The following is a 15,699-nucleotide window of genomic DNA, read 5'->3' as shown; positions in this document are numbered from 1 at the left end:
AAACCAACTGCCTGGACAGAATATAGATTCTAATTTAACAACTAATCTTTTAATTATACATACCTATAACATTACTGCTAGCCTGGGTGTGTTTGAGTAACATTTCTTTCAATGATATTGTGATCTTTTAAGCACTATATAATTAAAGGTTTTATATTATTGCTCAAAAAATCTATAAGTAATGATACCCCAAACTTCATCATCTAACAAAAAGAAGTGATCACCTCAAGAAAACTCAAGCAAAGCCAAGAGAGAAGGCTCATGGGGTAGATGATGATGGGGCAGAGATTGATGAGAGAGATATTAGTGATGTTATTAGATGACTTAGACTAGAGAGCCTGTCAAATCATTTGGTCAGAATCTATATCAAGCCCCCTTTATATGTGCTTGTGGCCACCATCTCTTCTTTAGGTAAGTGCAATAAAATGCTGACATAGTGGAACGATGTTTCTTTGTTAGGCCTGCTTTTTCCTTCTGAGTTCCAAATCCCCATGCTTCTCTGAATAGTGCCAACACCTGGAAAATTGGTGAAAGTGAGCATTTAAAAATTGTCTTCCAGAAAGAATCCCACTAATTTGGCTTCTTGACTCCCTAAACTTTTTAATTTCAAAGCATATAATGTAAGATATATAAATGACACAGTGTTTTATTTTTAATGCCTCCTAATATAAACATACATTTTCCACAGAAACACATGGAATATAGATTCAATGTCTAAATAAAGGCACAGAAACACATAATCCTTTCAAAGATACTTAATACTAAAAACCACAATTTCCATTTAAAACAGATCATGGGCCTGAAATAATTGTGGAGATATAACTCAATAGGCATAAAATAATATCTGTCCCAGAAGAAATATTTGCTAATTAATATACACATTCTCCTGGTACATATATTCAGGGCTGAGATTTTTTTAATTTTTAATATTTAATAATAATATTTTTTAGCATAGGTGCATGTCCCAATTTAGTTTTATAGAGAGCTAATGTTTTCAGAGTAGAAAAAAATTAACATACTGCTTTAGTGTGATAGAAAAGTAGGCCATTTATCTTTTTTAAAGGGAAAGTTCACAGATCAGTTCCTGCATGCTGTTTGCATGAGAGTTTCCTACACTTTGCATTGCTAAATAATTGAGAACATTAGCTCCCAAACCATGAAAAATTCATTTTAACATGATGTATTATTAATCAATTTAATTTAAAATGATCTAGAAAGTTCCAATTTCAGTTTTGATGCTTGAAGATAAAGTCAGGCAGTGGTTGGTACTTATTAAAATTGTGTAACTCTTTATTGCCTGATTTTTATTTTTTCAAACGTGAGTCAAACTCTAATGAAAGTGGGATAAAAATGGTAGGTTAACTATCTTAGTCTACATATTCCTACATATATGCATATCTGTAAGGGAAAACTATAACAAAAGTAAATAGTCAATTTTTCATCAATTAACAATGTTGTGCTGCTATTTTTAAAGCCTATATTAATATGCAGGCATGTAGAAGAGTGTGTCATTTGAAAATCATGGGCAAGTCCTGCCTCCCTCTTTCCTTACAATTGATCTAGTTTTGATTAGGTTCACATTTTGGCTCCCTGATTTGATAAAGGTTACACAGTGATTATTAAAAGTATTCAGTACTTATAAGACAAGATTAGGAAAATGATGATTGTTCACATAGTTCCTATGTCACCTGGCAATACCTGCTTGGACTTAAAAGTAGGGTTCCATTAACACATACATTCCCAAAGTCACTGTGATCTCTAGCCTTTCTCAAAGCCCCTCAGACTTATTTCTGAGGGCTGCACATGTCTCTCATAGAATTTCTCTCAGTGTTCATTCACTCTCAGGGTTTTGGATGCTCTCAAAGCCAGGCAAGGCTTCTTTGCCCAAAATCCCATCATCTCAGCACTATCTACAGGTGGGAGCCCTTGAAGTGCCAAAGTTGCATTGGAGCTTCAATATACTGCTGACGCCATGCTGAATTCTACATAAGAGGAAGGTGGGAGGTTCTGGTAACTTTGTGTCTTGTGTGTGCCAAAGCCATACTGCCTAGTTCCTTAATAACTTACAGAGTTTAGAGAAGAAAAAAAGTTTTTTCACGTTTTACTATCAGGGACCCCCACCTCATCGTCCCTTCAATCCCCTAGAAAGCAAGACACCTTGAAGCCCTGGGCTAGAAAGAAATCCAAGTGACAAGCAGCACTTTTAGGACTCGGGATCACCCTTCTCTCACATTTGGACAGTGATTCTGTGCTAAGCTTGTATGTTTAACTTCTCTTAGGATTAAGTTTTTCCCACAGCAGTCTTAAATTTTTTATGCTTGGAAACTCCTGGAAGATCCAGCATAACAGACATAGCCCCAAATATCTGAACCCCAGCAGTAAACAAAGCTCTGCTATATCTACAGTTTGAAAATAGGGGGCATGAGGGCTAATTTTATTAGTTTCAAATCTGGAACAAAATATCCTTTTATAAGTATAGGGACAAGCAGGACCAAGATGACATATTCAGGCTTGCACTCTCACGGGACTTTGGAGAGGAAAAGGGAGAAGATGACCATTGTCACTTGGGGTGTAATGAATAAGTCCTGTGGCCCCGGGAAGCTCATTATCATCTGTTCCTCTGACAGGACATATGCACATGAATTCTCTTTATTCTATGTGATAGTATTTACTAATACTACCACTACAGAAACATAACAGAGTGAAACACTATTGGCTTATGCCCTCTTCTTCCTTTCCATAAGTCACCTGCCCACCAGCATTTATGTTACCTAAATGTGGAACAGAAATATCCCTTTTAACTGTGATAATTTAGGAGATATTTCATTGTTGGACGAAGGGTTGGGGTTGTGTGGAACTGTGTGATAGAAGAAAAGTGCCTTCCCTATAGAAAGGCATTTTAACCTGAAATATTATGGTGGAAAATGCAGGTGCTGGACTTCAAAGAGATTCATTTGTGATAAATTTAAGAAAGATTAAAAAATTACTTAAAACTCCTAATATGGAAGAAAAAGTTGGAGGCTCTCCTTTCTGATAAGCCACATAAAGGAAAAAGTACTTTGTGGCTAGGACTTTATTTTCTACACTGTTTCTGTTTATTTTATATAATTCTATGACTGCAAATATTGCATCTTTTCTGTTTACATATGTGTCTCTATAGCTATATTGTTTGCTCCCAGAGGGCAAAAACCATGTCTTTCCCATCTTGGTATACTGCCTGGCTGTGGCAGAAACTTTAATATATGTTTGTTGAATTAAACTGACTTTCAAGGTTCCATCTGGCTATTTGGACTCCTATAATTCAGAATATTAGCTATTTATAATTTTGGCTCTGCTTGTGCCTAAAATCTGCCAAATTTTGATCATGGCCATTGGACTTTGCCATCCAAAAGACTGACTCAATGAAATGGAATGGCATGCCTCCGAGTACTGCTCATTCATGATAAACTTGTCATCATTTGTGAAACTGCCCAAATCCCTGGACTGGAAAGTAGATACTAATTTGCCACTTGACCTCTTTTAAACAGAGGATTCACTACACTCACTCTGATTTGTTGAGCCATGAACATAAATTTCCCCCCAAAGGCTAAAATTCTATATACCCCTTATTAATTTAGTTTCTAATATAATTGCCCTGAAACAAAATTTCACACTTCTCACCCAATAACAATAAGTGATTACAGAGTGAAGGTGGCTTCTGACCATAATATGTGCATCTCTTTAAAGACACTTGTATTATCAAATCCCCCAGAGTTATCATTCTTTTAGGGAATAAATCTGGAGTGTCATTCATCAGAATGAATTCAGAGCAAACCCCAAGCAGTAATAAAGCAGCTTGATTTTATAGAACTTACATTTGTTTAGGGAAGAAAAAAATGGAAACCTTTCCATGTGTTTTGGCCTTGTTGTGGTTAACAATAATTTGTTTTAATGATGTAATAATTATTTAATCCAATAAAATCCCAGTAATAGGTAAATGAAGGTGGCTTCAGTTATGGAGAAACTATATGCGTTGTCAAGGAAGAGTAAAAGTATATATTTTTAAAACATTGAAAAAAAGAACAGGATTGTACCAAGGGATAATGTTCCTATAAATACAGGTGAGAAGTTTGGATTCAGTCTTCAATCAAAGACATAAATCAAAGAGGAGGGTTTCAGGGAAAGTAGATCTTAGCAATGACTGAGAATAATTTGTTTTGAGCTACTTTAGCAGATGATGTGATGAAAAAAATTTTTTTCTTAATTCAGTGAAGAGTCAAACAGCACATGAGAGGAAAGTAGATGCCCAGACTTCTGAGTGAGCTGCTAAGATGTCGATGAGCTTAGCATGGGTCTTAACATAGCAGTGAATATAAGGATTACCATGATTAAAATAAGTTGTCAGTTTAATATATATATCACATGGATTTCAATTCATGCTGGTATGCAACCACATTAAATTCTATTTGGTTTTTCATCAAATCCCTAGACTATTACTCAGAAATACATTCTTCTATGCAGCTGTACTTAAGTAATTTTATTCAATATGTACAATATTTCTGTATCTCAATGGCCTAAACAGTTCTGATTTTATTCAAGACAATTATATTCTGAAACAAAAGAACATAAGGCTAAATGGCTTAACAGAAAAAAAGAAGAAATATTGTTTAGAAAAATTAGAAGAATTAAAATGAAATACCACATCTAAGTGTCATACAACAAATAAAGTCAGATATTATATGATCAGTAATTAATTGGTGAAATCAATAAAATGTGAGTACTTAAAATAGTTTTTTCTTTACTCTTTCATTCTATAGAAAACTATTGAATTGGGAAAAAATTATAGGTTCCTATAAGATCTACGTGAAATACTTTAGAATTGCTCAGACTTTTGTGGTGGCTCTAAATGATCTTAGAAGTAAATAAAATCTTCCTTCCAATAATTAGAAATAGCTTTCCCTTCTTTTTATATAATTTGGTGTTCACACTTATGTAAGGAATGGAACAGGAAATATTTGCTGGAAAAATAAGAGATGGAAAAATTTAAGAAAATGAAAGTAATGTCAGTGTTCTCAAATTAGAAGACAATTCAGGAGCCAACTACAATGTGTTGTTGGTCAGATATGTGAAACTGTCATTTCCACATAAATACTTGCACACACAATTTCTACCCCCAGGAAAAATAGTCAATATATTTAAGTTTGACCACTTCATTCATAAGGTCATAAAATTTTGCAATAAATAGACACAATTGTCATTATTTAGTCTTGATCCTTGAGCACAGATACAGTATTAACTGTGTATTACATTTTATGTATAGTACAGATTAATGCAAAGATCTGATTAATGGTAGAATACATCATTTAAATAATCACAAAGAACCACACCAGTGTGCACAAGATTCCAAGCCCTCAGGGCTTCATTGAGTTTCAGGCAGAAGAGGGAAATAGAGAATAGCTGGAGCATTTTTTTTTTTTTGTCAGTAAATTTCTAGTAGGAACAGAGCAGACCAAGAAAAAATACACTGAGGTCATAGCTTTGTCTAAACAATGACAAAACATATATGTGAAAACAAAAATTTTGTCTTTTGTCCAGTTTTCTTCATGTTGAATAAATAAAGCAACAAATTCCTCTCTGAAATTGATAGAAAATGAGCAAATTTTAAATTGATTGCAGTGAACACATGTTTGGGGGAGTAGCACATTTGCTAGAAATAGATCTGTATGCTATCGTATGCCTTCACTGAAATTCCAGAATTTGGGGGAAAAATTCACTTATTTCACTTATTTCAGGCATATTACCCAGCACTGTGCTGTTTTTGTTTTGTTTTGCTTTTTTACTATTAACTCAATAACCCTTATACTGACCCAAAGTTGTAGTCTTATTATTATCCTCTTTTTACTGGTGTGAAAACTGACCATCAAAAGAGTTTTGTAACTTGCCCAAGGTCCTAAACTACTAAGTGATGGAACTTAGTTTCATATTTGAGGCTGTCTGTCCCAGAGATCATGCTCTATATTACTATTTTTAAGTGAGTCTTTTATCAGGTAGGAACTTACCTTGTAAGAGAGTTTTCTTTTATAGACAGATAAAGAATAGTCTAAGAAATTGCTCTTTATACAGCTGTGAAATATAGTGAATAGTATGCTACCTGATAAGGAAAAGGCTGGTAGTAAGTAGGCCATTTTTTAGGAAAAACATTATCTCTATAGGGCCTCCTTCCAAGATGCCATTTCTAAACTAAAGACATTCTGTTAGATGATGTGGAGGCTAAGGGAGGAAGATGCTTCTGGAATTATTTGCTACCAGCCTTTGACATAATCTTTCAGTTGGACCTGGTCATTAGTCTTCTTGATGCCTATAATTTCAAACTCCAAATGGATATGAAGTTATATGAGTCTTTAAAACTTCCCAAATTTTTCAGTGTATGTTTAATTTTATGTGTATCAAAAATTCTTATAATTTCTAAAATAAAAATTAAAACAGAATAAAAAATGTTTATATATTTTAAACCTAGTTTCCTAAACTTATTTGACTACAGAAGTCCTTTCTTGTTCAACACATATTAGTTCCCCAGGGTTTGTCCTAGAATTCTGTATTTTATTGGTGAGAATCCATATTGAATACCTGAAACCTAAATATTATTCAAAACTGATAAAGTATTTGAATGGCTAGTAATTGAAGGAAATAAAACCTTAGCAAAATTTTACTTCAGACAATCAATTTTTATATGTTTTTAAATACCTCCAAAGCTAAAAATATTAGGAAACCTAATTTTCGTAAAGATGAAGAATGGTTATTAATAACAATTTTGTGTCTTTGATCCTCATTTTTTTTCTAAATTTCTTAACTATCCCTCACTGTCATGGTGTATTATCATTGCCTTTCTTCAGTCAATCTACGATAAACTTAAATCTGGAAATACATTTACCAAATATATTTGCAAATTGATGTATGCAGGAACATGTTTTTTTCATTTACATTCTGTTTTTCTCCTCTTACTGAAATGAATAGATTCGCTTAAATGTCTTTTGTTTAAAGGTTTGTTAAATGAGATACCTTTTACAAGATTAACACAAAGCTAAATTAAAGTGATTAAGAATCTGTTCAGTACTCTTGAACAAAAACTAGAGAGTATTTCACAGGCCTGAAATGAGTTGAATCTTTTGGAAGCTACGTGTACTTGGAGCAAAAACAGGAAACTGGTGAGGACAGATAAAATAAATTCTGTCCCTAAAGTTAATGGCAATAAAACGAAAATTCCCCCATGTTATTACCCATGCCAGCTGAGCCCATATTTTTCAATTCTTTCCAAATATTATTAGTGGAAAACTTATCAAGGGGGATTGCTATCAATGTTATTAAAATATTAAGAAAATAATATTAAGCCAAATGTTGATTCCTCTATTTACAGTGTTGCCAATAAAACACTGAATAAGGTAGAAAATTTTGATGGTATTTAAATCATATTCCTTTTTTTATACCTTTAAAGTTAATAATAAATGCATGTACCATCATTTTATTTATTCTACATCATGAATTCTTTGTAAAAAGGATCTCTACCAGTTATAAAATGTAGCATATGCTCCTTTGTAAAATATTGGAAAAAGTATGTGTTTGTATGTATAAAGAAGAAAACAATAATAAGACAAATCCTGAGGACAAAGATTAAGACTAATGGTTCATATAATTTCCCACCTATTGTCCCCATGATGTCATAATTACCTGATTTTCCTAATTTTCACACTTTTTCAATTGTCCTCCATGTCTCTGATCAGCAGGATTTGCAACAATAAAGAGATGTATCATTTAACTGTATTTACTTGTGCATTTCTTCCACCTCTCTCCCATCTCCACTATTCAATTTGAATCAACATAATTTATTGGGCCTTTTTTATGTGTCCAGCACTTCTCTGAGCATTGGGAATACAATGACAAGGACAATAGCAGAGATTTCCCTTTCCATTCTCACTGAGAGAAACAGTGTATTTAAAACAGAACAAAACAAAACCTCAACAATATGTAAATTACCAGAAAAGATTTAGATAGTATAGGGTGTGGTCAAAAGGCTATATTAGTTTAGGTGAGGAAGGGTGTTCCCCCAGATGAGATTTAAACTGAGACTTGAACATCAAGAATGAGTTGATCATGTTAATTAAGATGAGAGGAGGACACATGAACCTGGAAGAAGGAATGGCTAGTGAAAAAAAAAAGCAAATAATATAATTGGAACATCTAAGAAACAGAAAGAAACACAGCATGGTTGGGGCATGGCGAGCAAGAGGAAAAATGGTTCAAATAAATTGAAAGAGCTAGGGAGGGGCTTGGCAAGTCATTTATGGTTTTGCAGGCTAGGGAAAAATATATATTTTAAGTGTGATGGAAAACCATTAGAAGGTTTTAAGCAGGTTAGATATATGATAAATAGCTTTTGAAGGAAATAATTCTTGACTATAAAAATGCAATGTGATTACAGAATGGAATATTTGCAAAAATGTCTAATTAAATTGGCATGGGCCAGAAAAAATGAGATATGTTAAACTCCATATATACACAGAAATCACTTTTGGAACATAAATTGTTTTATTCAAACTATGATCATTGTTAGCAGCAGCAGCAGTAGTAGTAGTAGTAGTATAAGAGAAGGGACTGATAAACTAGCTTTGTCCTCAGAATCTAAGCATGGATATTGGGATTTCCTACCTCCTTGTGTGATCTTGAGCAAGTCACTTTTCTCTGAGATTTGGTGCCCTCATGGGAAAAAAAAATGGGGTTAAAATGGATCATCTTGAATAATTCTACAAAAGCATTTCTTTCCTCTTTTCCTATCCCTCTTCAAATGGTCCTTGTGGACCATTTTCTTTAAGAAAAATAAAAGAAGTGTGAAGCAATGAGGTTCATGTTGGTCCATATTTTTACTACAAAAATGTGAAAAGTCTTCATTCTCATGTATGTTTGCATCTATAGGCATGAATTGAGTTTGGAAAAATATCTAATCCAGTAGTTATTACAAAGGTGTTTCTGCAGCATCTAAATTTTCCATAAGATACTAATTATGGATGTCTAGCAAATATTAATTGCTTATTAAAAAAAAGGTGACTCCATCAACTTACTAAATTTTTACAGACAGTATAATTTATATTGCATTAAATTGAAATAAAAAGGAAAATTAATTTTGTGATCTAGAGATATTCTGGATAAGCTTTCTGATCTAAAAGACTAAAAGATATATGGATAAAATCAATGATAAACTAATGAAGATTTATGATAAAATATAAACCTTTACTATTTGGTATATATAACTTTTGAAGAGTCAGAATGTTTAATACCAGATATTTGGATTTATTTAATTATACCCATCTTTAAAGGGCATAAAATATGAGGAAAACACAAATAACTAAGAAGAAAAGGCAAGCTACAGTAATTGTACAAATAATGTCAAGAACCTACAATGTACTACAGAAATATACTAGCAAATCATTTTCGATAGGCATGATTAGTTTTCATATATAATATGTCCATATGCACCACCTGGGAAGCAACAAAAAGTGATTTCCCCAACTCCCTAACCTCCTTTTCCTAGGCTACCTCTCCAAATTTCTTTCTTCTTCAAGGTTACTTTTGACATTAAGAGTGTGGGGACAGCTAACATCATACTCAATGGAAAAAGACTGAAAGCTTTCCCTCCAAGATCAGGAAAAAGACAAGGATGCTCACTGTCACCATTGTTATTCAACATTGGGCTGGCAGTTCTAGTGAGAGCAATTAGGCAAGAAAAAGAAATAAAACATCAAAATTGCAAAGGAAGAAGTAAAACTTTCACTATTTGTAGATGATATGATCCTCTATGTAGAAAATCCTGAGAAATCTGCAACAAAGTTACTACAGCTAATACATGATTACAGCAAAGTGGTGGGATACAACATCAATGTGCAAAAATCAGTAGTGTTTCTATATTCCAGTAAGAAGCAATCTGAGGAGGAACTCATGAAAAAAATCCCATTTATAATAGCAAACAAAAAATCAAATATTTAAGAATAAATTTAACCAAGGATATAAAAGACCTATACAGAGAAAACTACCAAAAATTGCTAAAGAAAATCAAGGAAGACCTAAATAAATGGAAGGATATATTGTGTTCATGATTAGAATACTAAATGTAGTTAAGATGTCAATTCTACTCAAATTGATTTATAGATTCAATGCAATACCAATTAAAATCCCAACAATTTGCTTTGCAGAAATAGAAAAAACAATAATCAAATTTATTTGGAAGGGCAGTGTGCCCCCAAATAGCTAAAAAAATTCTTGAAAAAGAAAAATGAAGTGGGAGGTCTCACACTGCCTGACTTTAAAGCATATTAGAAAGCTACTGTGGTCAAAACAGCATGGTACTGGCATAAAGATAGATGTACTGACCAATGGAATCAGAGTGTGCAGAGGTGAACCCTTGCATCCATGGCCAATTGATCTCTGATTAGGTGATCAACTCAACTGAACTGGGACAGAGTAGCCTTTTCAACAAATGGTGCTTGGAGAACTGGATATCCATAACCAAAAAGAATGAAAGAGGACCCCTATCTCACACCTTATACAAAGATTAACAAAATGGATCAAAGACCTAAACATCAGCTAGAAGAAAATGTAGGGAAATATCTTAAGGATCTTATGATAAGAGGTGGTTTCCTACACCTTACACCCAAAGCACAAACAGTAAAAGAAGAAATAGATAAAAGGAATCTCCTCAAATTGAATAGTTTTCTGCAACAAAGGACTTGTCAGGAAAGTAAAAAGGCAGCCTACATAACAGGAGACAATATTTGGAAATCGCATATCAGATAAGGTTTTTTTTTTTTTCAAAGAAATTAACTTTTATTTGAAAGGAGACTTCTTTTCCCCTCATCTATCTTCTAAGGACTTTATACTACACAATAGCCTACTTAAAATTTCCAACAGCAAATTATACAAATTGCTGTAGTTAACAGTTAATGGTTGTCCTACATGATAAAGGGAATATTTAAACTTCAATAAGTTTAACACAAAAATCACACATTTTAAGTTTGTAAGGTTTAACAGATGTATTTAAAATACATGTCATGCTGAGTCTACAAACTTTCAATCTCTAAAAAACAAAGACAATTTTAACGTTCAAAAATTCCATTCTTCAAAAGAAATGACCAAGTGTTTTCTTCTATAATCATTTCAAAATTTTCTACACTCAACTATTTTTTCATGCCACCCCAAACCTGACATGACTGAACTACTTGGTAGTTACTTTGGTTACTACCATACCCAAAGAAAGTTAAAAAAGAAAGTTTGTCATGAATGAATATTTCTAATACAATGTCTAGCTTTAAAAAGGTCAATCTCTTTCCTCATCTGATTACCAGTTAATTTTCCATAAAAACAATGAAAAATAATTTACAAAGCATAACACAGGTTCTTTTTTTATGCAAGACGTTTGCTCAAAATGACAATTACATCTTCAATAGTATAATAAAAGGGGTAGAAAACAGCAATACAATTGGTAAAGTGTAGATGCTAAATAATCCAAAGATTTTTTTAAAGGGTTCTTTTTAAGGAGTAGGAAGGATTAAAACCCTGGAGAAATTCAGAATTTAAAAAAAGAGAAATATAAAGAAAACACATCCCCAACTTCAACCATTCAGTTTATTAATAGCATCTTGGGATGTAGGAACGAGATCTTGATCATGATCTGTATCAACTATAATAAGGAGAAGGTGATCTTCTTCTGTACCAGTAATCACAATCTTCATACCTGTCATATCTAAGATTGTATCCTCTATCATAGTAAGAGTCTTGCTGCTTGCTACCATTTCCACCGCAGCCACCTCTATGAGTTGACCTGCCCATGTAGATACCTGGTGTAGGTGTGTGTGCTCTCTTGGGGATAGAATAATCCACATGAATTCCTCTACCATCCAGCTCCATTCCATTTGCCCTTTCCATAGCCTCTTTTGAGTCATTTTTTCTTCTCAAAATAACAAAAGCAAATTCTCGTGATTTCTTGGTTCTCTGATCATAAAACACATTGACACCACTCAAAGGTCCATATTGAGAAAATACCTCATAAAGATCTCTTTCTGTTGTGTACAAACTGAGGACAAGTGTTGGGATCTGGATTTGCCCTGCTGCCTGTATGTATGCTCCAGTTAGACAATGGTGAATGACTTCAGCTCCTTTGACTCCAGTATTCCGGTGTATATGCTCTACTTTGAGATCATCTCCTATGAGAATGAGAGCGGGGTCTGGATCAAATGTAAATCTGTGAGAGTGCCTCTTGATCTCAACCTGAATTTTGATCTCAATCAAGAATGGGATTCAGTGCATTTGTAAACCCGTGATGGACCTTCAAGATCCTGAGCTGCTCTCTGATTTTACATTAGCAGGAGTTCCCGTTAGAGATTTTGACTGAGAGTGAGATCCTCTGCCCTCAAAGTTGTTCACCTCTACATCACTCATGTCAGCCAGGCATGCTCCAGAACTAAGTAAGAGACAAGTCTCGGCTTGAGGGCTAATGGCCTAATCAATTTGCTGACAGGACTGTGGGGGGAAGGAAAAGGCCGGCAACAATAGCTGCTCTACTTCACTTCCACTTGGTCACAGGCTCCAGCCCAGGTAAGGGTTTAAATCCAGAATATATAAAGAGATACTACAACTCAACAACAGAAAGACAAATAACCCAATTAAAAAATGGGCATAAGACATGGATAGACACTTTTCCAAAGAGGAAATACAAATGGCTCAAAATCATATGAAAAGATGCTCAACTCCACTAGCAATTAGGGAAATGCAAATCAAAACCACAATGAGACATCATCTCACATCTACTAGAATGGCCATTATAAAAACAGAACAAAACAACAAAAACAACAACAACAACAAAACTCAGAAAACTACAAGTGCTGGGGAGGATGTGCTGTTGGTGGGAATGCACAATGGCCAAACACTCTGAAAAGCAGTTTGGCGTTTCCTCAGGGCACTAAGTATAGAATTGTTATATGATCCAGCAATCCCATTACTAAGTATATACTTGGGTGAGCTGAAAGCAGGGACATGAATGGACATTTGCACACTGATGTTTATAGCAGCATTATTCACAATTGCCAAGAGATGGAAATAGCCCAAATGTCCATTAATGGATGAGCAGATAAACGAAATGTAGTATATACATAGATGGAATATTATGCCGCTGTAAGATGGAATGAAGTTATGATGCATGCAACAATGTGGATGAACCTTAAGGACATTATGTTGAGAAAAATAAACCAGAAACAAAAGGAAAAATACAGTATGATATCACTAATATGAACTAAATATAGTGAGTAACTCTGGGAGTTCAAGGTGAGAACAAAGGTTATCAAGAGATAGAAAAAGAGTAGAGTTTGGGCACTCGATGCTGAAGGAGTACAGAATGTTCAGTAGGACTGATTGTAAATATCCAGAAATCGATAGCACAATACTATGTGGTGGTTGCACAATATTGGAAGCATAATGAACAAAGCTGAATGTGAGTATAGTTGAAAGAGGAAGGCTAGGGGCATGTATGGCAGCAGAAGGAAAGAGAGAGGACTGTATAACATACCAAAACATAGAGTAGAAAATGATGACACGTAAATATACAAATATAAAAGTTTTTACTTGAGGGAGAGCAATTGAATGTCACCATTGCAAGGTGTTAAAAAATGGGATCATATATGCAAAAAATATAATTAATGCAAACTTGGGTCTATGGCTAACAGTAACACTGTAATGTTCTTTCATTAATTGTAACAAAGGCAATATACCAAACCTAAATGTCAATAAGAGGGTGATATAAGGGAGGGATATGGGATTCTTGTTGTTGTTGCTTTCCTCTCTCTCTCTTTTTCTTTTCTCTACTTCTTCTTTCTTTGTGGAAGAAATGGAAATGTTCTCATATAGATTGTTGTGGTGAATGCATAACTATGTGATTATACTGGGAGCCATCGATAGTTCACTTAGGATGGATTGTATAATGTGTGAATAAAACCATTTAAAAAATAAAAAGAAGGATACAAGTGCTGGAGAAGATGTGTAGAGACAGATATACCTATTCACTGTTGGTGGGGAACTAAAATGAAGTAAAATGGTGCAGCCCCTCTGGAGGGCAGTGTGGTGGTTCCACAGGAGGCTAAGTATAGGGTTGCCACATGATCCTGCAACCCCATTATTAGGCAAAGACTTGGAAGAACCGAAAGCAGGGGCATGAATAGGCATTTGCACACTGGTGTTTATGGCAGCATTATTTATGTTTTGCAAAGGATAGAGGTGGCCTAAGGGTACATTGATTGATGAACAGAAGGGCAAACCATGGTGTATACTTATGACAGAATATTGAGTGGCTGTAGGAAAGAATGAAGTCATGTGGCATGCAACTAGGTGAATGAACCTTGAGGACATTATGTTGAGTGAATTATGTTGAGTGAGGAGCAAGGGGATAGATAATGTATGGTCTCATTTAAATAAACTAACTATAATGAGCAAACTCTCTGAATTGAATTTTAGTGCATAGGTTATCGGGGGTAGAAAGTGGGCAGAGATTGGGTAATCTATGATTAAGGAGTACAGAATGTTCAAATATTGTAAAGGTTCCTAGACTGTAAGCTCTTTCAGCAGTCACATCTATTCTTGAGTTTTAACTGTTATTTCTAAAGTCTGAGATGCTGTGCTCTTTGTGTATAACATGGTAGCTGCCTGGAATATTGGGTATCTGTGTGACACCTGAGACTCAGAGTTAGAGTTCTGCAACTCTGAAAGACAGCATTACACTATACAGTAACTATTAAAGAAGCTGAATAAGATATCAGACTCCAGTTAGAGGTATGAATGGGTAATTCATGATATTCTCTCAGGCACTAGGGACTCACAATTTAATAAGCCTTGCCCTTATAAAACCTACTTCTGCAGTAGAGAACCTAGGCCTGCGGATAATTATGCCTAAGAGTCACCCCCAGAGACCATCTTTTTTTTTTCTCAGATGTGACCTCTCTCTTTAAGGCAACTCACAAATAAACTCATTACACTCCCTCTTATGTGGGACATGAATCCCAGGGGTGTAAGTCTCCCTGGCAACATGGGACATGATTCCCAGGGATGAGCCTGGTCATGGAATCCTGTGATTGAGAATGCCTTCTTGACCAAAAAGGAGAAAAGATATGGAACAAAATAAAATTTCAGTGGCTAAGAGATTCCAAATAGAGTTGAGAGATCATTCTGAAGGCTGCTTTTATGCAAGTTTTAGCAATACATTGCAAAGTACCACTGTATGCCAAGCCCCAACCAACAGTATTCCTGAAAACCTTAGGAAGTGCCCTGGGACCTATCCAACTCTCTATAACAGTTTTTCTTAGTAAGTTTATTTTATTAGAAACTTAAGGCCTCCAGATTGATCCTATGCCAGATAAGCTCTGAAACCCAGAGGTACCAGTTTCTTCAAGAACATTAAACAGTTTCATTCCTCTTCCATAAGGTCAATACCCCTTTCCAGTATGAAGAAGTTAAAACGGTCATTGCCCAGACATCCCTGAAGATTGAGAGAAAGATCAAATGAGAAGGAGGAGGTGTAACTAAGAAATTAGGATTTAACAAATAACTAACTATTGACTCATTATACAGATATTTCTTTTTAGTATCTAGTGTTTTAGAATAGCCAGAAGGAAATACCTGTGATTGTTGAAC

General features: G+C 34.6%; 1 protein-coding gene and 1 pseudogene across 9 annotated transcripts in view; both read right to left on the bottom strand.

Annotated features, from left to right (window-relative positions):
- Window positions 1–15,699, bottom strand: part of ROBO2 (roundabout guidance receptor 2) — a 1,484,543-nt gene that overhangs the window by 1,375,087 nt on the left and 93,757 nt on the right. The window lies entirely within an intron of this gene.
- LOC119531885 lies at window positions 11,653–12,543 on the bottom strand (annotated as a pseudogene).

This window comes from Choloepus didactylus, chromosome 1, assembly GCF_015220235.1.
Source record: "Choloepus didactylus isolate mChoDid1 chromosome 1, mChoDid1.pri, whole genome shotgun sequence".
Taxonomy (NCBI): Eukaryota; Metazoa; Chordata; class Mammalia; order Pilosa; family Megalonychidae; genus Choloepus; species Choloepus didactylus.
Note: the sequence above shows the minus strand (reverse complement) of the source record. Positions and strands in the feature narration are given on the sequence as shown.